This window comes from Theropithecus gelada, chromosome 17 (genome assembly GCF_003255815.1).
Source record: "Theropithecus gelada isolate Dixy chromosome 17, Tgel_1.0, whole genome shotgun sequence".
In the NCBI taxonomy this organism is placed as follows: Eukaryota; Metazoa; Chordata; class Mammalia; order Primates; family Cercopithecidae; genus Theropithecus; species Theropithecus gelada.
In genome coordinates this window covers 74,232,497-74,245,967 of record NC_037685.1, presented here as the reverse complement: position 1 = coordinate 74,245,967, position 13,471 = coordinate 74,232,497, and the positions used below count along the sequence as shown (strand labels likewise).

Below are 13,471 nucleotides of genomic sequence, written 5' to 3'. Positions count from 1 at the left end.
GTGCAGATGAATGAGTTAACACTAATCAGCCCCTGGGATCTAAGAAGCAACATCTTTGATGAAGGCTTTTCTAACTTTTTGAGAAAGAGGTCAAAGCCTTAGAAAAGGGCCTGTAGACGCCACCTGATTCTCCTTCCTCCCTTTTTTCTTGGCTGCATCTCCCATCCTGAGATGGAGCAGGGATCCCTCTTAGGGGTCTGTGCCCCCCTCACCACCACCACAAGCATGGAAATGAAAAATCTTAAGTTCCTTCAAGGAAAATTGCAGGCACCGAGCTGGCCCTGAGAAGTAAATGAGCAATTTGATCAGCAAGAAGGTAATAGTAGCCTAAAACAATAGCCAAGGAAGTTAGAGTCACGGGATGTTTGGTTCCCTAGAGAAACTAAAGATTAATTCTTGATGTATGTCCCCGAGTTGTTTTTCAAAAACCTGGACCCCCACCAAATGTATCTGCTGGCACACAGACCTTGGATAAGGGGGAACCGGGGACTGAACTCCGACTGCTGCTCTTCGTTCTTTCTTTCTTCCTGATGGGCCTGGAATAAGTCACACCTGTGAACCAGAGCTAACATTCTTTTCTGCTAACCCCAGATTTTTAAACAAAGCTTCTCTTCCTTAACCAATTGCAAATCAGAGAACCTGTGAACCCACCTAAGACCTGTAAAGCCCCCGCTTCAAGGTATCTCACCTTTTTAGGTCAAACCAATATACAACCTCCATGTCTTGATTTAAATTTGCCTGTATTAACTTGTTTTCCTGAAAATTTCCCCTGCCTTTAAAAACTCTTGCTTGCAAACCTTTGCAAGGGGTCAGGTCTTAAGCATGAGCTGCCCAATCAACGTTACCTGGTGCCCTGCAACTAAATGCCCTCCTTTCTCCCCCTGCGAACCTCGGTGTGGATGTTTGACCTTATTGCAGCAGGTAAGCAGACACCAGTTCAGTTCAGGAACATCACCTCCCCTTCACTCCCTCTGCCTCAGCCACACTGCACCCCTGCCTGGCTGTTCCTCAAACATGCCGCACTACACATGCTCCCTCCTTGCCATTCTCACCTCTGCTCTTCCCTCTGCTAGCTACACAGCTCGCTCTCCCTCACTTCAGGTCCTTGCCTTAACATCACTTTTCATTGAGGTCTACCTTGACCATCCTATTATAGTTGGAGTACCCTTCCTAGTGACCTCTGTCCATTTCCTGCTCTATTCTTCTTCTTCAAACTTATGGTCATGTAAAACACATATTTTTTTACTACCTTTTCCTTATTTACTATCTATTGTACCACCCTCTCCCCCTGGAATTTAAGCTCCAGAGAGCAGAAATTTTAAAATCTATTGTGTTCACTATTGTATCTCTAGTGCCTGAGACATAATAGGCAGTCAATATTTGTTGAGTGAATAATTTTTTTCTTGAATATTTTCACTAAACATTATGCCACCATCTGTAACTCCACCTAGTTTTTTTCTGATGTCCACAGATGCACCTCTCCAATAGGCTGTGTGTTCTAGTAAATGAATAATGGATGCCCAAAGGAACTGAGGCAAAAAAAGTGTGCCTTACTCTTTAACTCATAAGATGTAATACTTGCCGATTAAATAAAAAGGGGAAATTTGAAAACATACATGCCCACGTCCTCTAACCTTAGGATAAAAGAAGCAATCTTGGGGAAAAAAAACAAAAAACACAGTGCTGACCTTTGCAGGGGTTGAAGGTGCTAAGGGCAGTGGCTGTTTCTCCAGCAGACGTGGGGACTACACGTTGAACCATCTCCTCCTTTCCCTCTACTGGTTTGCCCTTCGCCCAGTACATACAACACAAGCTTCATTCAGAGCTGTTGAGTGCAGCCTCTAGCCACGGAGCAGGTGAAGTTAACTGGCCCCCTTGGGGATTGAACCTAGGCTCGGGCCTCATTAGCTCCAGCTGCAACCAACTAGTCACACGCAGGCTCCACACAAACAGAGAGATCACGGGATGCTGGGCAGGTGCATGAATAAACCAACACACCGGTAAATAATGAAATATTTACACGAGGCAAGGTTAGCAAGACTTTGTGAGGAGGGCATTGAGTGACAGGGGAAGAGCATCAGTTTTCTTTCCTCCGGACGGGGAAAGGCAATGCCCCTCTAAGTATGTGTTTAAGGGAGGCTTTAGGTCTCCTCAGTTCATTTGTAACTCGGGGTGTTGCTACTATTGCTATTGTTCTTTTGATTATTCAAGAACATTTCTCTTCTGTTTTAAAGAAAACTAATTGCAAACATCTTTGAGGCAAGGAGGCTTCATTTTCCACCAGTAAAGCCCTTTGTCAATTAAGTAATAAGGCCCATTATACTGCTTCTTAAAAGCAATTAACCAACCAACCAACCCTTCCTCAACCTCAGCTTTCAGGAAACTTGCAGCTTCCGGAGGTGGCTGTAACATCAGGGGTCATTTAGCAAACGAAGGGGAGAGTCTTTGGATTGATTCATAGAGAAAGGCCATGATTTTCACCACCCACTCCTTTGCCTAAAATGCTCGCCAGAGGGGGGAATTCTGAGTGTGACTCGTGTAGCTAGTTTTTCTAACCCTGTCCTCCATACAGAGCCTGAGGCAAGGATTAGAGTGTGGCTGCTTTATTTGAGAGGTGTAACCTTGGAGACGTGAGGAAGGAAAAAAGATGAGGATCAAGGTGATGCAATGGTGCTGCTCTAGATGCTGCTTCTTGGTGAGTGGCTAGAGACACAGGCTGCTCTGAGTGTGTCCGCTCAGCTCGTGGGACTTCTGCAAAAGGTTAGCCAGGATGAATCACACCTGAGGGTGGAGGGAGGACATACTCTCCACCTCCAGTGACCTGGGTTCAGGGTCACACTCCGGGGAGGTAACACCCTGCATTTCTGGGTATCATCTGGTTCCTTAGGAGCTGCTCAGAAGGCCAGGTCCCATGCCCATGGCTGCGGCATTTTGTCCAAATCCTGGAGTGGAAAGGTGACCCGGAATGGGGATGCTCAGCAGTGGGGATGGGGTTGTCAGAAGTGTTCAAAGCAGAGTGACTGCATCTCGAATAGGAGTTGGGTAAAATGAGGATGAGACCTGCTGGGCTGCATTCCCAGGAGGTTAGGCATTCTTAGTCACAGGAGGAGATAGGTGGTCGGCAGGACTAGTGTCACAGGATACGAGTCAAAAAGCCCCTGCTAACGAAACAGGATGCAGTAAAGAAGCCAGCCAAAACCCACCAAACCCAAGACAGTGACGGAAGTGACCTCTGGTCATCCTCACTGCTCATTATATATTCATTGTTATATTCGTGTGCTAAAAGACACTCCCATCAGCGCCATGACAGTTTACAAATGCCATGGCAACACTGGGAAGTTACTCTGTATGGTCTACAAAGTGGAGGAACTCTCGGTTCCAGGAATTACCCACCTCTTTCCTGGAAAATTCATGAATAACCCACCCCTTGTTCAGCATATTATCAAGAAATAACCATAGTGTAGTCAGTCAAGCAGCCCATGCTGCTGCTCTGCCTATGGAATAGCCATTCTTTTGTTTCTTTACTTCTCTAATAAACTTGCTTTCACTTTACTCGATGAACTCACCCCAAATTCCTTCCTATGCAAGATCCAAGAACCCTCTCTTGGGGTCTGAATTGAGACCGCTTTCTGGTAACAGGGTCACACGGACTCAGGGCCCCAGCTGGATTCCAGGCGGTTCCAGAGTTTGGCAAAGACAGTGACGCTGTTGGTGGGGTGAGGGGTGTGAGGCAGCACCTCTGGAAATAAGGTGGTTTTGAAGGAAACTAAGGAGGCTGTCAACATTTGTGTAATACAGTGGGGATCTCCAAGAGTTCTTCCTACTTCCAACTCAGAAATAACAACATTTCTCACAGAACATCTTTTGAAATCCACCGGTCATGCCTTTTGGCTAGTTTGTCTGCTTACATCGAGATCGGGCCAGAGATTCACCCGAGTGGTTCTGCTGAGTGGCCACTTTCTCCTCTGAGGCCCCATGCTGTCCTGCTCTTTGTAAATGCCATGTTCCCAGGTTCCCCTTGCTTGGGCCCAGGTGGCACCTTTTCCCTGCTCAGCCTCTTTCCTCCGCAGAGGACTGACGTTCTTTGAGGTTACAACCAGGGCCTTGGGCAACAAGATTGTGACCTTAAGTGACACAGAAGCCTCAACCAAGATGGCTCCACCTTTCAAGGTGGCAGTTGCAATGAAGTTGGTGCCAATGGGAAACACATCCGAGATGGAATGAGGCAGGGAAGGACATGACTTGGCAGTGGTCCATCCAGGTGGACAATCTGTCTTTCCTTGTCACAGTTTTTATTCCTTGTGGCTTGAGTGCCATGCTTGCTACTCGCAGAGACTGGCATGAGAAGTCAGGTCCAGAGCATGGCACAGCATCTCTGTGAGGGGCTGGTGAGATGCTTCAGTGACATTTCAAGGCACCAATGTCCACAGCTTTCACAAAACATTAGATATAAGTCAGAGGAGATGGTTTGGGGTCCATTTAGCAATTTCTTTCCAAAAAAAGTGGTGGAAAATGCGTATTTTTTTCAGAAAGAATATGCATTTTCCCACCATTTTCTCATAGACCATTCATTGCTTTGCACCTGAGAGCCTCTAAGACTGTGTGTGTGTGTGTGTGTGTGTGTGTGTGTGTGTTGGGAGTTGTGAGGACAAAGAATAAGACAGGAACAAAACAAGAAACAAATTCTTTGCCCCTTCCCACCCTCCACAGCAGCAGAAAGCAGATCAATGCAGGAGGCTATTTCAGAGGCAGCAGATGAATAGAAATATCCCTGCTATTGCCCTATGCTCAGAAGAGAGAGGAACCCTTCCTGTTCTTTAACTGTTCTGCCTACAAGATCCATTGCCATGCTTTTTTTCAAGAGGAATTCAAAATTAATTTGATTTTGCTGCATCTTGTCCCATTTTTATAGAAGTGTTAACTGTTCATTCAAAAATAAAAATAAAGGATCATACAAGATGCATGCAGCTGCCTTTTATACTCAGGGATGAAAAACTGGTTATGAAGGAGGTTAATGTTATTCCAGAGAGATAACCCTGGTTGCTATGGCGAGGAATCTTCTGTCAATCATCCCGATGAAGTTGGCTTCTCTTACCAGAACAGCCTCTATTAGAGCTGCAGTTTGAATATATTTGCCACTGAGCCTTGACTCAAATGTTTAACTTAGTGGACAGGTCTGTGTTTTATCAATTGGAACACCGTAGACGGAGACTTGTAGAAAATGCAGCTGAGGAAAGCTGCATGCTTTCAGAATGAGCCAATTTAACCACCCAGGTTAGTTATGCCTTAATCTCCGAAAAAGAATGAAAGGATTTTGGCCAGAATTGAGCTAACCATGACTAGCAAAGGAAAAGCCCAAAAGAAGATGTAAAAACGTGTGCTGTGACTTGGTTTGTAAAATGGGAATTCCTTTGGATGGATTTAAGTAAATGGATTGATTTTTTTTTTAATCCAATGGTTTTGATCTGTGACGCTCACAGCTTAATGATCTGCCGTTCCTGCTGAAATTTATTCAGGCAATAATCCACAAGAAATTGGTTGTTTTCAGCCGTTTATGACTTGTTATTTAACATTTAACAGAATGGCTATTTATTTTGGAAACAACCAATTCTGAGAGGTTTATTGCTATTGTAAACCATAATCAACTGCTTGTATCATTACTAGTTTTGCAAGAGATAAAACGGGCAGCTGCAAGGGGAAAATTGTTGAGTAGCTTTAAACATTTGCATTCGCGATTGTACAAGGGAGTTCCTTCACCTTGAAGTTCGCCTGCATTTATGGCAACTATGCACTTGCCTTCAGTATGAAATTTTCAGCATTCTGGTTAAAATTGGATCCTAATATGATATGAAGGTTTCTGTAATTTTTTTTCCCCCAGTTACTTAGATGGAAAAAGAAGATAAGATTTGGATGGGCAAGGACAATGCAACAGATTACATTTTGTTTATCCCAATATCATAGCAGGAATTAAGTGTCACTACTTTTGCAGAAATCCAAGTGTTTGAGTAATGTATTCTACCAACCCCTCAGAGAGCTTCTCTCGCCAGAGTTTCTGCTGCAGCTCTGGCTGCATGGCTGCAAGATTCGCTGCCAAGGCCTGAGTCCGAGAACATGATTACGTCTCTGAGCTGTTCAGCCTGGAGACGGTGGGGGCACGTGCAGTGGGAACGATGCCTTACAAAGGACACAATGTACGAAAAGGCCACACAGATTCTCTCTTGGGCAGGTTTGGTGGGAGATGTTTGGGATTTCTGGCGGAAATCACAGAGTCCTAGAGCTGATAGGGGCGTGGGCGGGCACGAGAGGGGCTCATGGTCCCTAGGGGATAAGTGTGCTGTGCCCTGGGGCACTGAAAATAACTCCTTGACAGGGAGCCAATCATTGCATCTTTACGAGTATCAGTTCCCATTTTTAAAAATGGAGATCATAATAATGGCACCTCTCCTACTATGAAAAGTTATACTGGGCTATAGTGTGGCTAAAGTATCAAAGAAGAGTGGGCTAAAGTATCAAAGAGTAGATTATGAAAGGGTGAAGATAAAATGCAATGCTTTCGCCATAAACTTTCTTATTCTTCGTTATTCTGTGTGTCTACCAGTAGACTAAGTCAGTTGAACAGCCACAAAGATTGTGTTTCAAGACGTTTGGTTTTTGAGAGTTTGTGTTGCAAGCATCGCAAAATGACGTCCTCAACCAGAAGTTTTTCCAGGCAGGACCCCATACACAGTATTTTCTCTGTAGGAAAAGGGGCTGTAAGAAGAGAGATGCATTTTTATCTCAGGCCAAGGGGAAGCGGATCCACTTCTCAGGCACTGTGGTGAGGACTTGGGGTGGTTGGGGTCGGGGTGGGGCATACTCCTCCTTATTACTTCCTGTGCTCAGACCACAGCCCTCAGAGGGGCTTAGAAGATTTAAGGGACATGAAGAGCCAGCCAAAGAGCCACAGACGAGGGAGAGGAGAGGGACAGAAATAGATGCACACAGAAAGATGACGACAGAGAAATACATACAGAGAGGGAGATAGACAGAGCCAGTGAGAGACAGAAATAGCCAGTTACCAAGAGAGACAGAAAGATTACAAAGATAGACACAGGAAGAGAGAGAGGGAAAGAGAGAAAGAGATGAGGGAGACATCATAATCATAGCAAATACTTATATCACACTTATTATGCGAGAGGAAGTAGAAGAGATGATGAGATTCGGAGAAAAAGAGTCACAGGAGAGATGGAGGAAGAAAGTGTGAGAACAGCAAGATAAAGGGCAGAAGATGGGGGAGAGGAGGAAAAGGAGGACCAGATGAGAAGGGCAGCTCTCCTGAGTCTCTGTGTGTGTGTTTGGGAGAGAGAGACAGAGGGAGAGGGAGGAGAGTGAAGGCAGCTCTTCCTGTCCTCCCAGGGAGCTGACAGAGGCCCTCATTAGTAGCTGCAGGACTTGAACAGAAGGGAGGAGAAAAGGCAACCGAAAGAAAACTGGAGAGTGTCCCTGTTTGGTGTGGATTTGCTGCAAAGGGCAAACTCATTTGCAAGGATGACAGATCTCAAATTAAAAAAAAAAAAATCCCTCCAAACCCCCATGGCTTAAACTGGGAGCATGAAAAAGTATGAGAAGGTTGGCAGCGCCCTCGTGCTGGGAGCACACAGTGGGGACTTGGCCCAGTTGCCCTCTGGGCAGAGGGCTGGGCTGTCAGGATACAGAAATCACGCCCAGGCCCAGAGCTTTCCATCCCCACTCCAGGGGGGAGGGAAGCAACAGCCACAAAATGACAGGGACGCCCAGAGTCCCGCTCCGCTCTATTGTTATCACACGGATTTCTAGTGCAAAAATAACAATAATTGCTCCCTTGTACTTAGCATTTATTATATGCCAAAGGCAGCGCTGAATTTTTTCACGCATTATCTCATTTAGTCCTTACATAGCCAAATGAGGTAACAGCTGCCATTTCACAGAGGAGGACCATGTCTGTCAGAGCATATTCCTAACTACTCTGATACGGGTAACAACAATGTTGAAGGAATTTTAAAAGAAAAATATGCCCATATCTCCACATTTCTTTACACATGTAACCAATTTCTTTACATTTTTATAATAAACTCATAGTCCATATTTTCATTTTTTCACATACATGTCATCACTCTCATCATCATCATTATTACTGTGTCGCCCCCCCTTGCCTTGGACTGAAAGGAAGACACTCTGCATGGAAATGATTGTCGTACATCACGTCCCTTGGGATCTGTGTTACATCCATGTGTACCCAGTGAACGTTTGCTGAGTACTTTGATGTGTCAAGCACTGTGCTGGGTCCTGGAGTAAGTACAAAGGCCCTGCTCAGCCCAGTGTGAGAGACAGAGAATGCAAAATCTCATTTGCATGACTCATTTATTTGTAGAAAGCACTTATTTGCATAACACACTCATTTGCATACCTGAGATGACCTCTGCACCAGCCCAGGAGGCAGAGCCTGGTCCAGGTTCCAGGATGATGAGAATGATGGTGAGAACTTGACCCAAGGTTGTCTTTACTTTTGTTTCCCCCTGAAGCAGCCAACAACAAGCAGCAAAAGGGACACAGACAAAGATGCAGCAGGGAAAACAGGGTTCCCGGAGCCTTGGCCCAGTGCTCTGTGGTCCTGGCAGCTGATGCGGATTTCAGACCACCAGGATGCAGGAGGGTGGAACTGCTGCCTCATTGCTTGGGAACTCCCAGCCTCATCAGCCACCAGAAGCATTAGGTGTGACTCAAAAAGGCAGAAATCCTGCCACTCAGCCTGGAATGTCAAGGTTCTAGGCCAGCACTGTGCAATGGAACCTTGTGCGATGCTGGACGTGTTCTCCATGTGCCCTGTACATAATGGTAGTCTGTAGGTGCATGTGACTGCCAAGCATCCATAAGTGGCTGATGTGCCTGCGGAAACAGATTTTTAATTCTATTTAATTTAAACTAATTTAATTTAATATTGTTATTGTTTAATTATATTTTAATTTTTGTGGGTGCATAGTAGGTGTATGTCTTTATGGGGTACATGAGATGTTTTCATACAAGCCTGCAATGTGAAATAAGCACATCATGGAGAATGGGGTATCCATCCCCTCAAGCATTTATCCTTTGAGTTACAAACATTCCAGTTACACTCCTAGAGTTATTTTTAAATGTACAATTAAGTTATTATTGACTATAGTCACCCTGTTGTGCTACCAAATAGTAGGTCTTATTCATTCTTTCTACTTTTTTATACCCACCTCCCCGCCTCCAGCCCCTGACTACCCTTCCCAACCTCTGGTAACCATCCTTTTAGTCTCTATGTCTATGTCCATGAGTTCAATTGTTTCGATTTTTAGATCCCACAAATAAGTGAGAACATGAGATGTTTGTCTTTCTGTGCCTATCTGATTTCACTTAACATAATGTCCTCCAGGCCGGGCGCGGTGGCTCAAGCCTGTAATCCCAGCACTTTGGGAGGCCGAGACGGGCGGATCACCAGGTCAGGAGATCGAGACCATCCTGGCGAACCCGGTGAAACCCCGTCTCTACTAAAAAAATACAAAAAACTAGCCGGGCGAGGTGGCGGGCGCCTGTAGTCCCAGCTACTCGGGAGGCTGAGGCAGGAGAATGGCGTGAACCCGGGAGGCGGAGCTTGCAGTGAGCTGAGATCCGGCCACTCACTCCAGCCTGGGTGACAGAGCGAGACCCCGTCTCAAAAAAAAAAAAATCATAATGTCCTCCAGTTCCATCCATGTTGTTGCAAACGACAGGATCTCATTCTTTTTTATGGCTGATTAGTACTCCATTAAGTATTAATATATGTACCATATTTTTTCTTTTTCTTTTTTTTTTTGTTTCTGGAGACAAAATCTTGCTCTATTCCCCAGGCTGGAGTGCAGTGGCGTGATCTCAGCTCACTGCAATCTCTACCTCCTGCGCTCAAGCGATTCTCATGCCTCAGCCTCCTGACTGGCTGGGATTACAGGCACCCGCCACCACGACCAGCTAATTTTTGTATTTTTAGTAGAGATGGAGTTTCACCATGTTGGCCAGGCTGGTCTTGAACTCCTTACCTCAGGAGATCCACCTGTCTTGGCCTCCCAAAGTGCTGGGATTACAGGCGTGAGCCACCATGCCTGGTCTAGGTACCATATTTTCCTTATCCATTCATCTGTTGATGGATGCTTAGGTTGCTCCCAAATCTTAGCCATTGTAAACACTGTTGCAACAAACATAGGAGTGCAGATATCTCTTCTACACACTGATTTCCTTTCTTGTGAGTATATACCCAGCAGTGGGATTGCTGGATCCTATGGTAGCCCAAGTTGTATTGTTTTGAGGAACCTCCAAACTGTTCTCCATAGTACTAAATGCTAACTAATTAAAAATCATATGTAAACAGTAACATGTGACTACTGGCTACCATATTGGACAGTATAAATCTAGACTGTGGATTCCGGGCTAGCCAGCTCTGGGACAGTCTTTCTGCCCCTGAGTCTGTGCTGCAGGCAGGGCCCACAAGTTTCTATCCATCTATCTATAACAGGAACTCTTTGAGAAGACCCGGCTTGTGTCCTTATGCATATATGCATCCTTGGTTTCCACAGCAGTTTGACTTCCCTATGCCTTGCATGTAGGTGGGCAGGGGGCAGAGAAAAACAGCTGCTTGCATCAAGCAGGTTTTTTTCTTGCAACCAAGCCAACTCAGGCTGATTTAAGCAGGATATACACTCATTACAAGGACATCGAGAGGATCACATATTCAGCAGGAGGGCAGAAGAACTAAGTTCAGGCTCCTACGGACTGGACAGTGGCTTGGGTCAAGTGAGGAGGTCACAGTCTCCATTGCTGATACTGCTAGCTCCAGTCACTGGATGCCCCCATTTACTGTGCTGCTGCACGTGCTGCCCTAAAAAGATTATCCTTCTGCAGCCACTGCCAGCACCCTTGTCATGGTTATAACTCGGGGGCGATGTGTCTGTTTGGTGGTGACTGAGCCATCTGGCCACCTGCTAGCTGCAAAGGAGGCTAGAAAAGCAAGTAGCTGCCACTTTCAGCCTCTATAATGGGAGGCAAGATCTGCCTTAGCTCAGGGAATTCCACAAAGCCAAGGAGCGGGCTCAGATGCTCAGCGATGGTGCGAATGAATATTCATTCATGACTACTGCATAAACTCATTCAAATCTCCATTGAGGCAAGCGAGAACTGCATCCTGAATCCTCTAGATTCCGGAAAGCCTATTGTGAATGTAGGCAGGCTAACAGGAAACTAGAGCCAAGGCCCATTGTATTGGCCACCCTGTGGAACTGCCCTTCCCAAAGGGCATGGTGATGTGGTGCCATAGGTGGACAGAAAGGATGTTATATGACACAGCCCCGTGAAACATACGTCTATCCTAAGAACAATGTCCATGACATGTTGAGGACATTGTTCATGACCCTGCACAGGGTCCTTTTTATGAGAAACGATGAGTGAAGTTGCTCTTAGGCCTCAGAACTGGAAAAGTCATGCCTTGCCTGACCAGCTGTGAACAGTGTGAATCAAGGAACTGATAGGCACCAGCTTCGGGTTGGCTGCTGGAAAGCTGAGGGCTAAAGCCATGGCCCACCAAGAAGACCCCAGAGTAGATATTTTACATACATTTTTCGTATTTCCTTTTGCCCTGATCTTGGCACCAACTTTCAAGTGAGTGATGTATTTTAAAGTTCAGTTATAGGTTTGTAATCCACCTCAGCTCCTTTCTGGGGCAAGTCAAAACAAACAAACAAACAAACAAACAAACAAACAAACAAAACATAATAGTATCAGCCCATAAGTATGCCAACAGGTCATTTCAACATGCCGGAGATGCAGATGGGCCAGTGGGCTCTCTGCCTGGAGAGATGGGGACTCTGAGGCTGTGGAAAACTGCGAGGGCCCCCTTTGGAGGCTGAAGAGGTGAATGTTCATTCATGAAGAGGACAAGGCAAGGGAGACCCTTCCAAGCATCAGGAGCAAAACCAATATTGACGTTTGGTTTTCAGCCCTTTTTTCCTAACATTCCCTGCTGCAGTCTGGAGGTGGGGTTTTAACACCCAGGTTCCTGGATGGTTTTCTCTGACTCACATTTGTGCCTTCCACATTTTTCCAGTTGTAGGGGGGCTGGAGCAGAGTGGGAGAGGACTCTGGTGCTAAATTAAGAGGCTATTTTCTGGCCCCACTTCGATCCCATCTGCCCCATTTGGCTTCCATCCCCACGACAGGTGGGCCTGGCACAGCAGCTCAGGCCTTTCAGTTAATTGTGGGCGGCTCTGAAAAGGCCTGTTCACTCACTTAGGAAAGAAACACCCAAATAAATCCACCCCCTTTGGTGGATTTAGCAGCCAAAGTAGCTTTCTAGAGAGCAAATGGTGCCAGACCAATTTAATTTCCTTGTCTGATAGAATGAAAGAGCACACAGATAAGGAAACAAGCAATAGATGCAATCTCCCGGGCTGCACAACAGCTGCAATGCTGCCTGACGGATATCCTCATCAGGCGAGCAAAATGGCAGGGTCACAGTGGGGTGAGATACAGAGGAGTCAAGCAGCACTTGATGGGCCAAATGCCTGAGGCCCTGGAGCCCTGGGTGGAACCTAGGCTCTGGGGCCAAGGATTGAGGTGTAGTGTTTCAAAGATCCTCCTGAGACTGAAGGGTTCCTTTAGTTTACAATTTGGTGACCTTCCTGATGAGCTTCAAGCAAGGTGCAGAGGATCTCTCATGGGAGGGGGTGGTGTGGCTGCAGGGCCCCTTGGTGGTGGGAAGCTTTACTGGGCTATGGAGCCACGGCTGTCCTGAGAAGGGGCTCCTCTTCCCCGGGCCTGGCACCTTTTGTGTGAAACAGCATTTTATATTTTAAAGAGCCTGGTCTCGGGTGTCTTGGGCGTCAGGCAGATACTGAGATTGGGGTGCCATCTTTGACTCTTCTTATTAGCTGGGTGTGCTCAGACGCGTCACTTACCCTTTCCAGACTTCAGTTTCTTTGTCTGTGCAATGGGAATAATTCTGTGTACCTTGTTGTACACCGAGCGTTAGAGGTTGAAATGAGTGTAAAATGCACAGTGCCTGGCACTCAGTAGGCAGCAATAAATGTCTTTCCTTTTCCCTCCTACACTCATGCTTCCCAGTGCACCCCAAATGGTTCATGCCCAATGAAACACCACTGGTTACATTAGCCCAGATATAACATTGTCATAAGGGGTCTATGTAATAAAATGAAAATCCCTCAGGGGCCCGGAGTCCCAGGACAGGAGCTGTGTAATGAGACATAATCAAATAAAAAGTAAAGCACACAGGAGCATAATCACAAATGAATATAGCCAGTTGGACTTTGTATTAGGGCACTCCAGAGAAACAGAATCAATGGGAGGTGCGGATAGAAGGGGAAATCCATTTTAAGAGATCTGCTCAGGAGGTTATAGAGGCTGGCAAGTTGAAAATCTGCCAGGTGGGTCACCAGGCTGGAGACCC

General features: G+C 46.0%; 1 long non-coding RNA gene across 1 annotated transcript in view; it reads right to left on the bottom strand.

Moving 5' to 3' along the window:
- The window catches only part of LOC112610791, a 50,040-nt gene that overhangs the window by 26,246 nt on the left and 10,323 nt on the right, over positions 1-13,471 (bottom strand). The window lies entirely within an intron of this gene.